Source organism: Henckelia pumila, chromosome 1 (assembly GCF_033568475.1).
Source record: "Henckelia pumila isolate YLH828 chromosome 1, ASM3356847v2, whole genome shotgun sequence".
NCBI lineage: Eukaryota > Viridiplantae > Streptophyta > Magnoliopsida > Lamiales > Gesneriaceae > Henckelia > Henckelia pumila.
The window spans coordinates 154,973,661-154,988,618 of record NC_133120.1 but is presented as its reverse complement, the minus strand read 5'-3'; the positions used below and the strand labels follow the sequence as shown (position 1 = coordinate 154,988,618).

General features: G+C 31.0%; 2 long non-coding RNA genes across 2 annotated transcripts; both read right to left on the bottom strand.

Annotated features, from left to right (window-relative positions):
* Positions 1–1,324: 1,324 nt before the first annotated feature.
* LOC140876134 (uncharacterized) lies at positions 1,325–2,097 on the bottom strand. The gene is made up of 2 exons (XR_012148684.1): positions 2,019–2,097; positions 1,325–1,642 (listed from the first exon to the last, which is right to left on the bottom strand). It is a non-coding gene; the product is annotated as an uncharacterized lncRNA (long non-coding RNA).
* Positions 2,098–12,657: 10,560 nt separating this feature from the next.
* LOC140876158 (uncharacterized) lies at positions 12,658–14,422 on the bottom strand. Its single transcript, XR_012148689.1, has 3 exons — positions 14,210–14,422; positions 13,428–13,842; positions 12,658–13,364 (listed from the first exon to the last, which is right to left on the bottom strand). It is a non-coding gene; the product is annotated as an uncharacterized lncRNA (long non-coding RNA).
* Positions 14,423–14,958: the final 536 nt, after the last annotated feature.

The window sequence follows — 14,958 nt, the reverse complement described above, 5'->3', positions numbered from 1 at the left end:
GAATATTTAAATTACATCATTATTATCGGATATGATATCTGATGTACATTTGATCTATGATCGGTATCTAAGCGAAGATGTCATTTTCAATTCCCAAGATTTATAAGATAGAATAATTATTGAGTTTTGGATTATTTGATAGCTAGTAGTAATTTCTTTACAACTGATGGTTGTTGGTCATGAGTCAAGACTACTACCAAAAAGCTCCAATAAAGATTCTTTATGTTGGCCGTTCTTGTGTAGTGCGGCCCGGCGACTTATGTGCGACTCAGATTGTTTTGATTGATAAGAATGAGACTTGGAATTAAAATTGGATTTGGATTTGGATTTGATATATAGTAATAGTTTGGATTGATAATATAAATTTAGATAAATGATAATTTGTAAAATTTGCAAATAAAACTTGAATTTTATTAATAAGTTATATAAAAATATAATTTTATTTAAAAAAACTGATATTTTCAATACTAAAATCCCATGAAATCCGACAAATTTCAAAATAATTTTGTTTCTATCAAATATCACTCCGTTTTGAAATCCTATTTTATCAAATATATTACAAATCCAGAGAAAATACTGGGTTCCAAACACAGAGTTAGTTAGGATACCCGCATCCCTGAACCAAATTCCCAACTTTATTATGGGATCTACCATGACACATAATTATCTTCTCAAAACAAAACTTTTATAACTTTTCTCCACAATTTTAAACCAAAAAATAACTTTTTTACGGGTGTCACTGATCATTTCTACACATATTAAATTTTTAGATAAATAATATTTTGTAAAATTTACAAAGAAAAACTTGAAATCCATGAATAAGTTATATAAAAATATAATTTTTTTTAATACTCACGTCCTATCAAATATTCAAATCCGATCAATTTAATAAAAATTTCATTCCTATCAAATATCGATCCGTTTTGAAATCCTATTTTATCAAATATATTTTAATTAAAAATTCATTCCTATCAAATACTCGTGGAAAAACAAGAGCCTTTTACGGAAGTATATTGGATTAAAATATATTTTTTCCTTATGCAGTTACCTTTGTATCTTCGAAAGTAGAAAGCAAAAAATATTTGATAAAAGGGTTGGATGAATGGTTTCTGGATTTTAGGAACCCATATGCAGCAAATCCATTATAATTTAATTCAATACTATAAACGTCGACCCCGAGAAAACAATCGTACCCAAGTATTGGACGAACAAAATGAGTAATCAATCAATATCTAATTATCTATACCGAATTGTGTTGAATTGGGCTGTAGTACTAAATATCCACGTACCTTTTTGTCATATATATGCATGTGAACACTTACTCTTGTTCCACTTTTGAATTTATTGATTCACCATTAATTAATCAGTAAATCTTACAAATTTGTTGTATTTTCATCTCTCAGATGGGCTGCCATAGCGAGTCACTTGCCAAAAAGAACAGACAACCAAATAAAGAATCCGCGGGAAGGGAATCCATGACTGCAAATCTCAAGTTTGAATGTACAACTCAATTCCAAGTTTCACCGACTACAAAACAGAAATAAGAAACTTATCAGAGCACCTTCAATGAGACTTGTGCTTTCTTGATGATCGTCTTCGAATCTAAAGTTAGCTGGTAAACCTTGAGATGCCCCTTTCACTCCTTGCAAATTTGCCCCCAAAAAAAAAAGCCAGGTAAGAAAATTTTGCCCAAAATGTAAAAAGAATGTAAAATATTTCATTAAAAGTAAGGAGTTGAAGTAAAATAAAAGAGGTGACGAAAACTGGAACATTCATCGAACATATATGCTCCGATGAACATCATCATCGAAGTCAAATAGGTGAAAATTACGGTCCTCATTACTGAATTTGCAAACAAATTTCTCAACTTTTTAAGATTACGAATCTCTATCCACCGCTCAACACAACAACAAATAGAATATATGAGTTCTAAACAAAGACAATCTTCAAGCTATAATTTTTTTAATCTATGAATATAACAAATGACTTTCCAATATAAAGACAAAAGTTACTCATACCTAATCAGGTTAGAGGATCTTCGTTGAGCTGTCAACCACAACAAACCAAAACTTAATGAAAATATTGACACAATGAAATGGTACTACCAGAAATCCATTACATCCATATGTCGTGTCGTGACTGTTTTGAATTGCGCGCCGAAACTCAACCCAATCTGCCACCTCGACACGACTTAACCCGAAAAATATCAGGTTAGTGTTGGGGGTATTTAGGTTTGGGTCGAATCGAATCGACTTGAAAACTAACCCGAAAATATTAATCGACTTCAGGTTGGGTTCGGGTCAACCCGAATTGGCCCGAAATGATCCGAAACTTTTAATTATTATTATTTTTATATAAAATTAAAGTAGATTTACTACTTTTTTTTATAAGTTGTATGTTTCAAAAAAAAAAATTATATATTTATATAATATATTTTCGTCATTTAATGTTTATTTTGTACAATTTTTATTTTTTAAAATATTTTTTTTAATTTTTTGTAATAGGTATACTTCAAATTTTTTAAAATTAAAAGTTCAAATTTAAATTATATAAGCTTAGATTTTGTTTATGTGATTAAATTAAATATTATTATTATTATTAGTATTATTATTGTGTGTTTAGAATTTTTATTTAATTATTTTCTTAAAAATAAAAAATTAAAATCGGGTTGGTTCAGGTTGATCGGGTTAGCCGGGTTTGGGTTGGGCGTTTTCGGGTTGATTCGGGTTCGGGTTGAGGGAATTTTTAGAATTATTTTCTTCAACCCGATCCGATCCATCCATCCGAATTGACACCCCTATTTTTGAATAATGACGTATTGTTTTTCAACTCCATTTTCTTGTTTTAATGGTTCCAACCACTAAAACTGCGTAATTGGTGATGATTGTCATTTTTTTTTTCATCATCATTGGGTGCTTAATATATAGCCTACAAATATTTAACATATAAATGAAATAAGAAATATATATATATATATATATATATATATATATATATAGACACACACACATGCTAGTATATATAAAAAGTAATACAAATAATCAACCAATACCTTACTGGCCCCACCAAGGCTCAGGTGGAAGGCCACGGTGGCAATCACTGAATCCCACTTTCTACAAATGAAATCACATTCACAGCTTCTATTTCACTGTGAGTTAAAATCCGATGTCTTTGGAGCTGTTAATTAAAATTCAATTAGCTCTATTTTTTTTGGTTAAAATAATTTAAAAATCTTACCCAATAATAAAAAATTTGCATAGAATTTCTCTCTCTTGCATTATAGCAAGCTTATGTCGCGGGAAGTCCTTTTTTTGAACGTATTTCAAGATGTATATAAAAGGACAACCGCCTTTAGTTTGAATTTCCCAATAAGCAGCGTCGGTCAAATGTTTAAATTTTTTAAATATGTGATCGTAGGTGTAATATTCGAAAAATCCATAAATATATTCATGATTATTAAATGAATTTTAAGTTATTGTATTTTATTATATATTTTAAAGTTTATTTTCAATTAAATACTTGTATGAGTTGTGTAAATGATTTAAAAGTTGATGTTTCATGCATTAAAATATATGTTTTATTTTTTGTGTTAAATAATTTTAATAGAATTTGTTTTGAACTGAGAAAAATGAGTCTATCCTATGATCGATATCGTAGAAAATAATTCTACGAGTATTTTGAGTATAATATTGATATGATTCTATTTTATTTGTAGAGAGTAAGAATTTAATTGACTGAGTTGGGGGTGTGTTAATCAGAATTAGTGTAGTCTTTCTGCCTAGATTCCTATCTATCTACCCCAACCCCACCATTTTGTTTTGTCCCCCTCAATCACACGTTCTTGTCCCCCCATTATCTTCCTCTTCATTTTCTTCTTCTCCCTTCCGATCTCCATTTTCTTCCAAACTCGTCTAACCTTGAGCAGCTGTCGTAAATAGATCATAACTTCTTTATCCGGTGTCCGAACTTCAATCCGCTTGAAGGGTTGTCTTCCTTACATCCGTAGCTTTGATTTGAATCATGAATCACGGATTTTGATTGTCATTTCAGCCTAGTTCAAAGCCTTTTGTTAAGATGTTTCTGCACAAATTTTCTATTCCATTTTTCTTCTTAGATTGCCTTTGATTCTTGGTGTCTTCTCACCATGTAAAAGTTTTATTTCGAGATTAGGAGCAGCTGAACCAATTCTTGGATTTCATCTTCTTTCGGCTTCCTTTTTAGCATGTCTCGATTCCGTTTGAATATGGCTAGATCTCCACCAAGGTCCAAGTTAATCTTGTTCTTCAAAGATCAATGACAAGTTCAAGTTTTAAAATTTTTGAAACCCATTCAAGTTATTATGTATTTTGATAAAAATAATTATCAAAAGTTTTATGATGATATATGTTTAGATCTTTAAGTATTTTGAAGAGTATATAGGCTACAATTTACATGTTTTGGAAACCATTTTTCAAGATCGTGAATATTTTGATATGTGATAGATGTGTATATGTAAGAAAGTACAAGTTTTTTTAAATAATTTTAAACCACCATTCAAGATATATGTATATTTTTTATATGAAAATTTAAGTTTATGAAATGTTTATGCATGATTTTCAAGAGCATGATTTATTTGTGTTGCAATCGTGAAACATATGTCTTTCTTGGCTAATTCTTGATAGATGTTTTGTATAGTTGGATATCTTGAAATCTTGTGGTGTTTTAAAGCTTTTGATGCAAAATAAGTTAGGATTTTGGGTAAAGGAAGTTTATGTTTGAAGTTCAAGAAAATGAGTTGTTTTGATTGAAGTTTTGGAAGATTGTTGTTTGATCTAATCCTTTTAAGTTTTGAAGTTTTTCAAGTATATAAATCAAAATTTTCATGTTGTGATTGAGCATATATGAATCGGAAAAGAAATAGATCAAGAAAAGCTCAAAAATCACATTTTCTTTCTCTTTGCGCCTCTGCCCAAAATTTTGGGCAGCAACTGAAGTGCAGAGGCGCCACTTTTAGGTGCCCCAGCACAAGTAGTGGTGCAAGGGCACCATTTTTCTGCGCCCTTGCACCGGTCAAGATGCCCAAGTTTTTCTTCATCTCTTATTTTGAATCCTAAATTCATGGTTATGATCTTTTAAGGCTAAAATATATTTAAGAGTTTCAATGTAAAAAGTTTCAAGTTTTAAGTCAAGAACGAAAATAACGACTTACGTAGATCGATTACGTTATGTGATGCATGTACATGTCTAAGTTTCATTCATGAAACATATGTTCAATATGAAACTATGATTTTTATCATTTATGACATGTATGAAGTTATCGAGTAAAGTTTATGTTCATGAAATGAAAGCTAAGATGAAAATTACGATGTTTCAATAATGCTTCATAATGAATGATATTTTATGATGATACGATGATATGATGATGAAATGAAAGATGATGAAGCATAAATAATTAATGTTATGATGAAACATGAAGATATGATATGTTGATGCACGAAAATATTTTGATGTCTTATGTGTCTTTGTGGTGACAATACGAGAACGGTACTCCGGTTTGGGCTCCGAAGGGGCCCTCCCAAATACGGTTCAACGTACGGGTTAGGTACTCTGGGATGAGCTCCGAAGGGGCCTCCGAAAATGAATGAACGAATGTTACGAGGCGTAATGCCATATGATTGTTGATCAACATGAAAGAAAGATGAATGTGCCCATTATGATGGTTGCCACAATTTTACATATTTCATCACCCAAAATGATAAGGTTTTATGATTATGTTCATGTTATGTGGTATTGTCAAGTTCATCCTATTCACGAGGTTTTAAGTGCATATGTAAAGAGTAATGTTTTGAGACATGCATGAAGTTATTCCAAAGTTTTAAAGTTATGTATGTAGGTGTCCATGATTAAGTTCCTCACATATTTTAAAGAGTTTTGAAGTTCATGTTTAAGATTTTACGTTTAAAGTACCATGATGTTTTACGTTAAAATTCTTCAAGTTCAAGGTATCATGTTATGTATGTTCAATTCAATTTACGTTTAAAGTATTTTGAAGCTATTACGTTATCTATATGCATGTTTTTAATCTTGGTGAGTCTTTAGACTCACTATACTTGAATAATGCAGATATATTATGATGTTTTAGTTTAAAAGCTCAGGTAGATTGTCTGAAGAGTCTCGAGGCGACGACATTGCAAGGCACAGTAGGTTCAATTCTCCGATGTTTTAAGATTTTCTTATGTTTATGTTATATTGTTGTCAAATTATTTATATTTAAATTTAAAAAAGGTTTTAGATTTGATCATTTTATTGTCAGTCTTTTTATTGAGTTCTGAGAATTTCAAATATGTATCTTTTAAATATTTATTTCAGTTTGATATCGTTGTGTAGATTCCTCGATTATTTTTAAATGTATTTTAGGTATATAATTAATCAATTGAACTCACATTCCCTTATTCCATTTAAATGTTATTAGTAGTTTTTGACGTGTCGTATTTTAGATAATTATTGTCGTAGGGTTGCATCGGTATTTCTTTGACTTTGTGAACGTTCAGTCATGAGTTTTATTATTATAGATTTAGATTTTAAATTCTTTTAGAGTTGGTGTTATACACTCCCTGAATTGTTTTAAGTTTCGAAAAAAAATTTCCCATCCATTTTTCGCAACTATTTTCATTAAACGAATAAAATACGGGACATCACAATAGACTTCCGTATAGTCAGAGTAGTAAGGTCGGGTCCAATTCTTGAGCAGAAGATTATGTTTTCTGTGAAGTGTTTCCATGCAAGCAGCCACGACCACGAATCCACAAGCGCCAGCGTCGTATTGATTTCGTACATGCGATAAGTACTCATGTAGGTCAAAAATATACTCTCTATCTTTTCATCCTCAAAGTGAACTCCCTCAATGCATTTATAAAGAGATTAACGTGAATTGATGACCTATCAAAGAAAAAGTGAATTGACCTATCAAATGCATGCAATTCCAAGACAGAAAAGTTTTTCATCTTCCTTCTCCTCTCATTGAATATACTATAAACTTTGCTGATTTAGTTCATTCTATTAACTGATTGTCTATATTATGATCCGTGATTAAGTAAACTTAACTTTCCTTTCATGTTTGGATGTAGAACATAAATGACCAGGCTAACTACATTGAGCAGATAGTAAGAGAGTTATACTAACCTAGAGGACATAAGGTGTGCTTGGAGGAAGACAAGCGTGAACTGCTAGAATTAGAGACACACCTCCGGGTTGATGTCGAGAGTTTTGCTTACTACCTCGATGAGGAAGAGCAATGTTGAAAAATTGTGTTGGAAAATTACACATGCAAAATCATCAGGCAACTTAACTTGTTTACAACTGAACAAAAGCTACTCTATTGGACAAGTCAACTAAAGCTGGCTTACTAGTTCACAAGCTAAACTGGATAAAAGGAGACTGAACTAGTTAATCTATCTTACACAAAACAGTTGTGCGCAATTGAATGCTTTCTACAAACTCCACTGTGGTGACTCGACCACAAGCGTTTGTGTCATTTTCTATGGGGATTGGGAGCACTTTCAATTTTATACTACAAAAAAACGGCTAAAGACAACGCTTTTTTCGCGTTGTTAATGTCCCCGAAAAAGCTTTGTCGTAGCCAGTGTTGTAAAAGACCATATATGCTCAAAGACAACACGGAAAAAACGTTGTCATTTCTGGAAAAGACAACGCTTAAAAAGCGTTATCGTATCTAAAGAAAACAACGCTTCTTTTATAAAAAGCGTTGTCGTTTCTGGAAAATACAAAGCTTTTTAAGCGTCCTTGTATCTATAAAAGACAACGCTTAAAAAAAGCGTTGTCTTTGTCCAAATAAAAAAAATTTAATTTACAAATTTTAAATATTATAAATCATTCAAAATTCAAAAATTTGTAAAATAAAATTTAATATAGAGTCTTCCAATATTAGAAATCATTCAAATATAAAAATAATCGAATTCTAAATTAATGAACACTTGGAAAAAATTATGTATTAATCTCGAAAAACTTTGATTCCTTCCTTCAGCACATGTTAGCGTCCCAAGCTTTCATAAAAGCCGCAACAATCTCTTTTCTTTTAATTTGTATCTCCATATTGTAAATTATTAAAAATAAAAACAAACATAAAACAAATATGAATAGATTAAAATAAAAAGTAAAAACAAACACATATTTATCAGTAAAAGAACATGAACTACAAATGACGAAACTATCACTAAGCGATTGGAATTATCAAATGAACTACGAATTACGAAATTATCACGTTTCCATGCACTTAGCCCACGAGCTTTCTGGTGATCACGTTTATAATTTGGATTCCTCATCTTTCAGAGCGAACAAGAATTTTAATTTCTAAGTAAGAAGCACCACATGCATATTTAAGACATGAGGGAATAAAGAATTGCATGACAAAAAATGAAAAGGGAATCATCCATTATAATAAGGGCATTCGGATTCCATTATAACCTCATTCGTCCCACACCGCTCGTCCACTAGCAAGGCCGAGCAATCCTTGAACGGGCAGTAATACTACTATGATTTTTCTTACCACTGCGGTGTATAATTGGGGTGGAAACTGCATCATCCAAACATAAAATTACGTTAATACCCAAAGTTGAATACATCACTGCCAAGAAAATTCATATCAAAAGTAGTGTAAACAGTAGTAAACAAGAAGAACCCAGAAATTTAATCACAATCTAAGTGAGAAAAAAACAGAAGAGAAACTCCATTAATCCCTAGACATTCAAAAGGCATAAAGAAAAGATAACGTAGATGTGATATTCAAATTACAGTAGAGGTATTAGGTACAAGTGAATAGAGGAATCTACAAAGACAAAGGTGATATTTTCATACTTAACCCAGTGTCATAATTCGATAATATAAAATATTGATCAAAAGATACGTTTCATGAAAAGGTCTAATGCAAGAATTTAATTTGATGACAATATTATATACCTGTTGCTGTTGTTCCAGAAAATGGGCTACTTCCAGCTCCAATTCATTCGTGTAAGCCTGTACAGTAGATTGATAAACGCATGCCAACTGCTTAACTATACAAGATTTTGTGACACAGAGCATAAACATATATAATTCCAAGTTAGAGAACTTGAATACTGAATGCATATCATGCTATGGTCAACACCAAGAATCTATAACAAAAGGAATGATCTCTACGTGTTGCAGCCTAATTAAATACATTAGCCCAGATCTGTTTGTATTTGTCAGGCCCGTATAATTGGGAAGTCCACCCCTTCTACCCCTGATGAAACACAAAGGAAGCTATCTGAAATAACTGAGATAAAAATTCACTACCTTAGATAATTCTCCAGGACACGAAAGAAACACTGAAGAACCTGAAGAAACTGTGCCTCAACAATCCACTCTAGATTTCTCTCTCACTATCATTCAGGCTTTCATGGCTCATTCTGAAAAAAAGATTTCCCAAGCCTAGGAGGACTTGGACTTTTATGGAGCTTTGTTAGCTAACTGTCATACAAGACTTGGCATTTCTGGCCAAAAAGGGGAATAGAATGCACAATAAGGACGACGAGGATGAGGACACTGAAGATCAGGAGGGATCTAATAACGATCAATTTTAGATTGATTGGTGTCACCCCATATTTTTTTCTTATCTCATTTTTGCGTTAATTTTCTGTTTTGTTTTGATCTAGTTGTGTGTTTTAACTGTTATAATTTGCTCTAACTAGGTTAACCACTTCTACTCTACTTATGCTCTGATATATGAATTATAGAATTCCTAAGTCAAGTTTCATGTTATCCTTGGTGTTGCCAATACGAGGGACAACACCTTAAGGGGGAGATTTACAATTCAAGGGGAAAAGTGTTTTAAACTCAGAGGGAGTTTATGTTTGAATTGTTTGTGCTGATTTTGTCCAAAAAGGCAAAAAATGGAAGATTGAAAGGAATATTAATTTCTTGAAATATCTTGCCTAATCGTGAAAAGATTTGAACCAAGTGTTTCACCTTCTAGACAGAGATATGCTAGGTTTAAATATTCTATATTATTATAAAAATAAATGGATAGATATTTACCTAGATTAATTATTATCTTGATAAAAAATTGTTGTGTATTATTGTTATCAAATATTATCAATATATTATTAATTATATTTAAAAGATTTTTATTCCTAACAAAGACTATTTTTTATTTGTGTAGGACTCTACAAAGAAATCATTTCATGTCTTGGACTCTCATCTATAAATAAAAGATTCTACGTACAAACAAACGTGAACTTCATAGCAGAATTCAGAAGCTTTTAGATAAAATCACATTGAAGAATTCGAAGATTTTGAAGCAATTTTGTAGTCGTCGTTACTACATGTCCTCGTGCTGTCGTTACTGTTGAAGACATCGGAGACAACACTGTGGGAACAGTGTTGAATGAAGATATTTTTTTTGTTTTTTCAAATTTAGGCTACGGGAGTTGCAATCAGTTTTACTCTCATTTATTTAGGATACAAATTTGATTTCTCAATTTGTTGAGAAATTTAAGATTCATTGATTTTTTTATAAAATCACTAGTATTGTTTTGTAAAACTGATATTACTTTTTCTATTGAAATTTATCCCTAAGGCATCCGCACGAGTTTTTAAACTCGTGCAAAAGTAATTTTTTGTGTTATTTATTGTTGTTTATTTTACGTATTTATTTTCCATTGCACTGTATTGTCTTTGGTGTTGTAACACTGTAGACAACACCAACTGATTTTATTTTACAATTATAATACGATTTCTATCAATTTTCTTTAGTCAAAAAGTCAAATTTCTCTATAAGAAGAAGCTCTCAGTTAAAAACAACCACCAACTACACAGAATCACCAAGAAATCTATCTATATAGGACTAGGAATAGGAATACAATGGCAGAAGTGAAGGTATTCGGTGTTTATCGTTGAATTGGTGGGACTCAAACTCATAACAAACAAAGAGTTCCCGAATGTGTGTAAATGGATAGACGAGTATGAGAACTCTTAGCTATGTGAAGGAACATCTACCTCATCGGGAGAAAGTGGCCGATTATTTCAGGGCTCATTTAATATGAATCGAGAAATTTCTTTCTTGTATTGTGTATGTTTTTTTCGGGAAATTAAGGAAACCTTTGTGTTTTATTCAAAAAAATAAAAGAACAAAAAGGAGACCTTTGTGTTTTGGTAGGTGGCTTCGCTTGTCTCGCGTGTTCATGACTTCAATTAATTCTCAGTTTATGATGTGGATAAGCTTTAGTTATTTCTTATTGATAAAATAAATCAGTTTAAAGTTAGATATCCAAGTTTCACAAAAAGAACTTGTATTTTATTATGTATACATACGTCTATAAATAGACAATGTCTAAACTTCGTGGGTTTTCACTTTTCATGATGAACACTAATCAAGAAGGCATAAATTTAGTCAAGTGACCCAAAATATTAATAAAATTTTATTAGGTATATAATTTTATTTTTAAAGTTATTTATTGATTAATTTTAAATATATCATATTTATTTAAAATTATATTATGATAAAATTTGTACAATTAATTTAACAATAATTTTTAAGTTTGTATTTTTTTACTCGTGTTTAAATTTAAACATAAATAAATAAATATTTATTTTGTAATATTTTTATCGGTATTAAATATATTTTAGTCATGTAGATTTATTTATTGAGTATGATTTATTAATATATAATTTTTATATCAATTTTTTTAAAAAAAGAGTGGATAATTATTTAAATAAATAGAAAAAATATCATTTTATTATATATTTATTAATATTTTAAAATTATATTATATTTGAATAAATAATATATTAATAAGTACATATAAATATATTATAAAAATAGTAAGATACTTATTTCTTATAATTTTAAAATTAACATAAATTTGTTTTACACTTTTAATAAATAAAAATTATTTTAAAATAAAATATACACTTAGTTGATGTAATAAAAATAATTAAACCTAAAAACAATTTTACTAAAGGATAAAATCAACTTTTTAGTTGGATCGGATACCAATTAATCCATTTTTTTATTGCATGTACCAATTTGATATTTTATCAATAGTTCGTATGTCATAATGAATTTTACTCATTCTTTTTAATGATGATGAAACTAGGAACTACTATTATTTGGTGTGCATTAGGTAAACATTACCAGAATAATTAGATAAATCACACGACGAACCTTGCGTTATTGGTGTTTCGATAAAGCATTGGTTCTTGACAATTTGTCAAACGATAACATATTTTACTAATTTGGACACATTTTTAGAGGGAATGATAACTAGTATTTGAGCACACTCATAATATAAAAATTATTTTATATATATGTAAAAAAACTAAATTAATTTAAAATATATTAAAAAAATTGCTTATATAATTTCAAAAATAGTTCATTGAAAATAAAATTTTCATCTCCTTAATCATAGGATTGAAATATGTAAAAAAAAAAAAATTATTTTAGGAAAATAAAGTCAAAAATAATCATATAAAGGTTATATGTATAATTATTTTTATTTTCATAAAACACATCAAATTCGATTATGATACGTTATCAGTCTCTAAATTATAGACCAATATTTTGGCATCCGTCTCTATATTAGAGATTGATATCATAAAATTTGTCTTTAAAGTAGAGACTGATTTTGTTGGCATGACGCATCAAAAATTTCGATATCTAATTGTAAATAGAGACACCAAATACAGACCGATATTTTGGTCTCTAATTCGCGTTTCTCTTGTAGTAATATAAACCTTTAAATAACTCGACCCAAGTATAAGACAAAACAAAATGAAAATATCTAATCATCTGTACCGAATTGTGTTGTAGTACTAAATATACACGTACCTTTTTGTCATATGTGAACACTTAATCTTGTTCCACACTTAATCACAGTCCTCATTAACTAATGAACATAACATCTGACTTTCCAATGTAAAGACAAAACCTACTCATACCTGATCAGGCTATGTCCCTGTCAACCTCAACATACCAAAACTTTCTGAAAGTGTGGACGCAGTCAAATGGTACAATCAGAATTCCTCGATGTCCAAATTCATCGTCATGGCTGTTTAGAATAATGAGTTGTTGTTATTCAATTCCATTTTTGATTGTTATAATACCGCGTGATTGCCCGCCAAGGTGTTTCCTATGTCAAACTCATTCGGTCCATCGTATACAGTATACAAACAATTATCAAATAATGAAATAAAAAGAGAATATATATATAAAATAATAAAAATAATAGCTAATACCTTTTTGTATTGATAAAGGCTCCAGTGGAAGGTATTCCTTTTTCTATAAATGAGATGGCAATTTCGGCTGGTATTTCAGAGAAAGCGAAAATCTTATATCTTTTTACCTGTGGCTGTTAACATAAACAAAATTTAATTAACTCTACTTTTTTGTGTAATATAATAAAAAATCTTACCCGTTCATCAAAGTTATGAAACAAATTTCGTTCTCTTCCGTTATAACATGCGGAAGTAGCAGCAAGTCCGATCTTTTGGCAGTATCGCAAGACCAATTCCTATGGACAACCACCCACCGTGTTAACTTCCATATCAGCAGCACATGGATAACCACTAAATTCTTTAAATATGTTATCGTTGCCTTCTGTGAAGTCCAAATAATACGCCTTCGCCCAGTCCTTCAGTACAATCTTGTGTTTTCTCAACAGTGTCTCCATGCATGCTGTCACGACGACGAATGAGCAACAGCCGATGTTGTACTGAGCCCTAACTGGGGAGAGGTATTTGTGTATGTCGAAACAATACTTAACGATATTTTTGTTCTCTTTAATAAATTCAACCGATGCACTGCTAAGGAGAGAAATCCAAATTGGCCTATCAAAACGTACAAGTAACTTTGAGGATTTTTCATTTTCACACCACACAGTATTTTCACACCAAATTTCGTACACTACAGGTTCATATTTGTGAGTATTTAAAAAAAAATTCATTCAATTCCAAGACAGAAATTTTTCATCTTCCTTCTCATTTAATTGAATGCTATGGACTTTGTTGATTTAGTTCATTATATTTGTTGATTAAGTGTCTTCCAAGCTGGCTTTCCAATCAAGAAGTAAGGATGAGTTATAATATTGGTTAGTGACCATAACTAATGTTACAGGCTATCATAGGTAGTGGATAGGTAACAACTCAATTGATGGGAAAAAGAATGCAAGACTTCAGTACTTGGAAAGGGAGCTACCTATCACGGACTTAGCCCTTCTAAGATCACGTGCGGCCTTTGCTCCTTGACTACGCCCCTCGCGAGTACTAGCAAAGCAGCCTTTGTTGCACCAATGTGTGTGTAAGTGTTTGAGCAAAAACACAAGAGAGCTTTGAGAATGCTTTGTATTGATTTCCAACTTGGTGGTTTACAAATGAGGCTTGCACCCTTTTATAGTTGAGCTTCCTACAATCTGCATGATTCTAGATTCTTCCATCTACACCAATCTAGAGTCTACTTTCTACAAGTTTCTATACAAGTCATTTATATACAAGTGTATTCTAGAGAGTTCTACATAAGCCTATATCTTGAATATTGTAGAGACTTCTAGAATACGCACAACATTTACCTTGCCCCATGCATTAGAATCTTCCGGAATGTGCAAGAAGGTGCCGGTTGTGACATACCGGTGACTAAAAGTCAAGGAGTTGGAAGATAGATAAAGATGTCAATCAGTTACCTTACTCAATAATGCACACTACAAGAAAAAAGGCAAACGACAACGGATATAATTGGTTGCGCTTAATCGTGTCACGCCCAAATTACCCAACTCAATCAGATCACTAAAAATGTAATAGTGTGAGTAGGGATCGTTCCCATGAGGAAAGGTAAATTTAATGCGCTCTAAATAAATAAAAGGGGGGGGGGGGGTTTGAAGTTGAGATTAACTATTGAAACTTTTAAACAATTAAAATTAAATAAAATCACTATCATGCAAGAATGAAAAT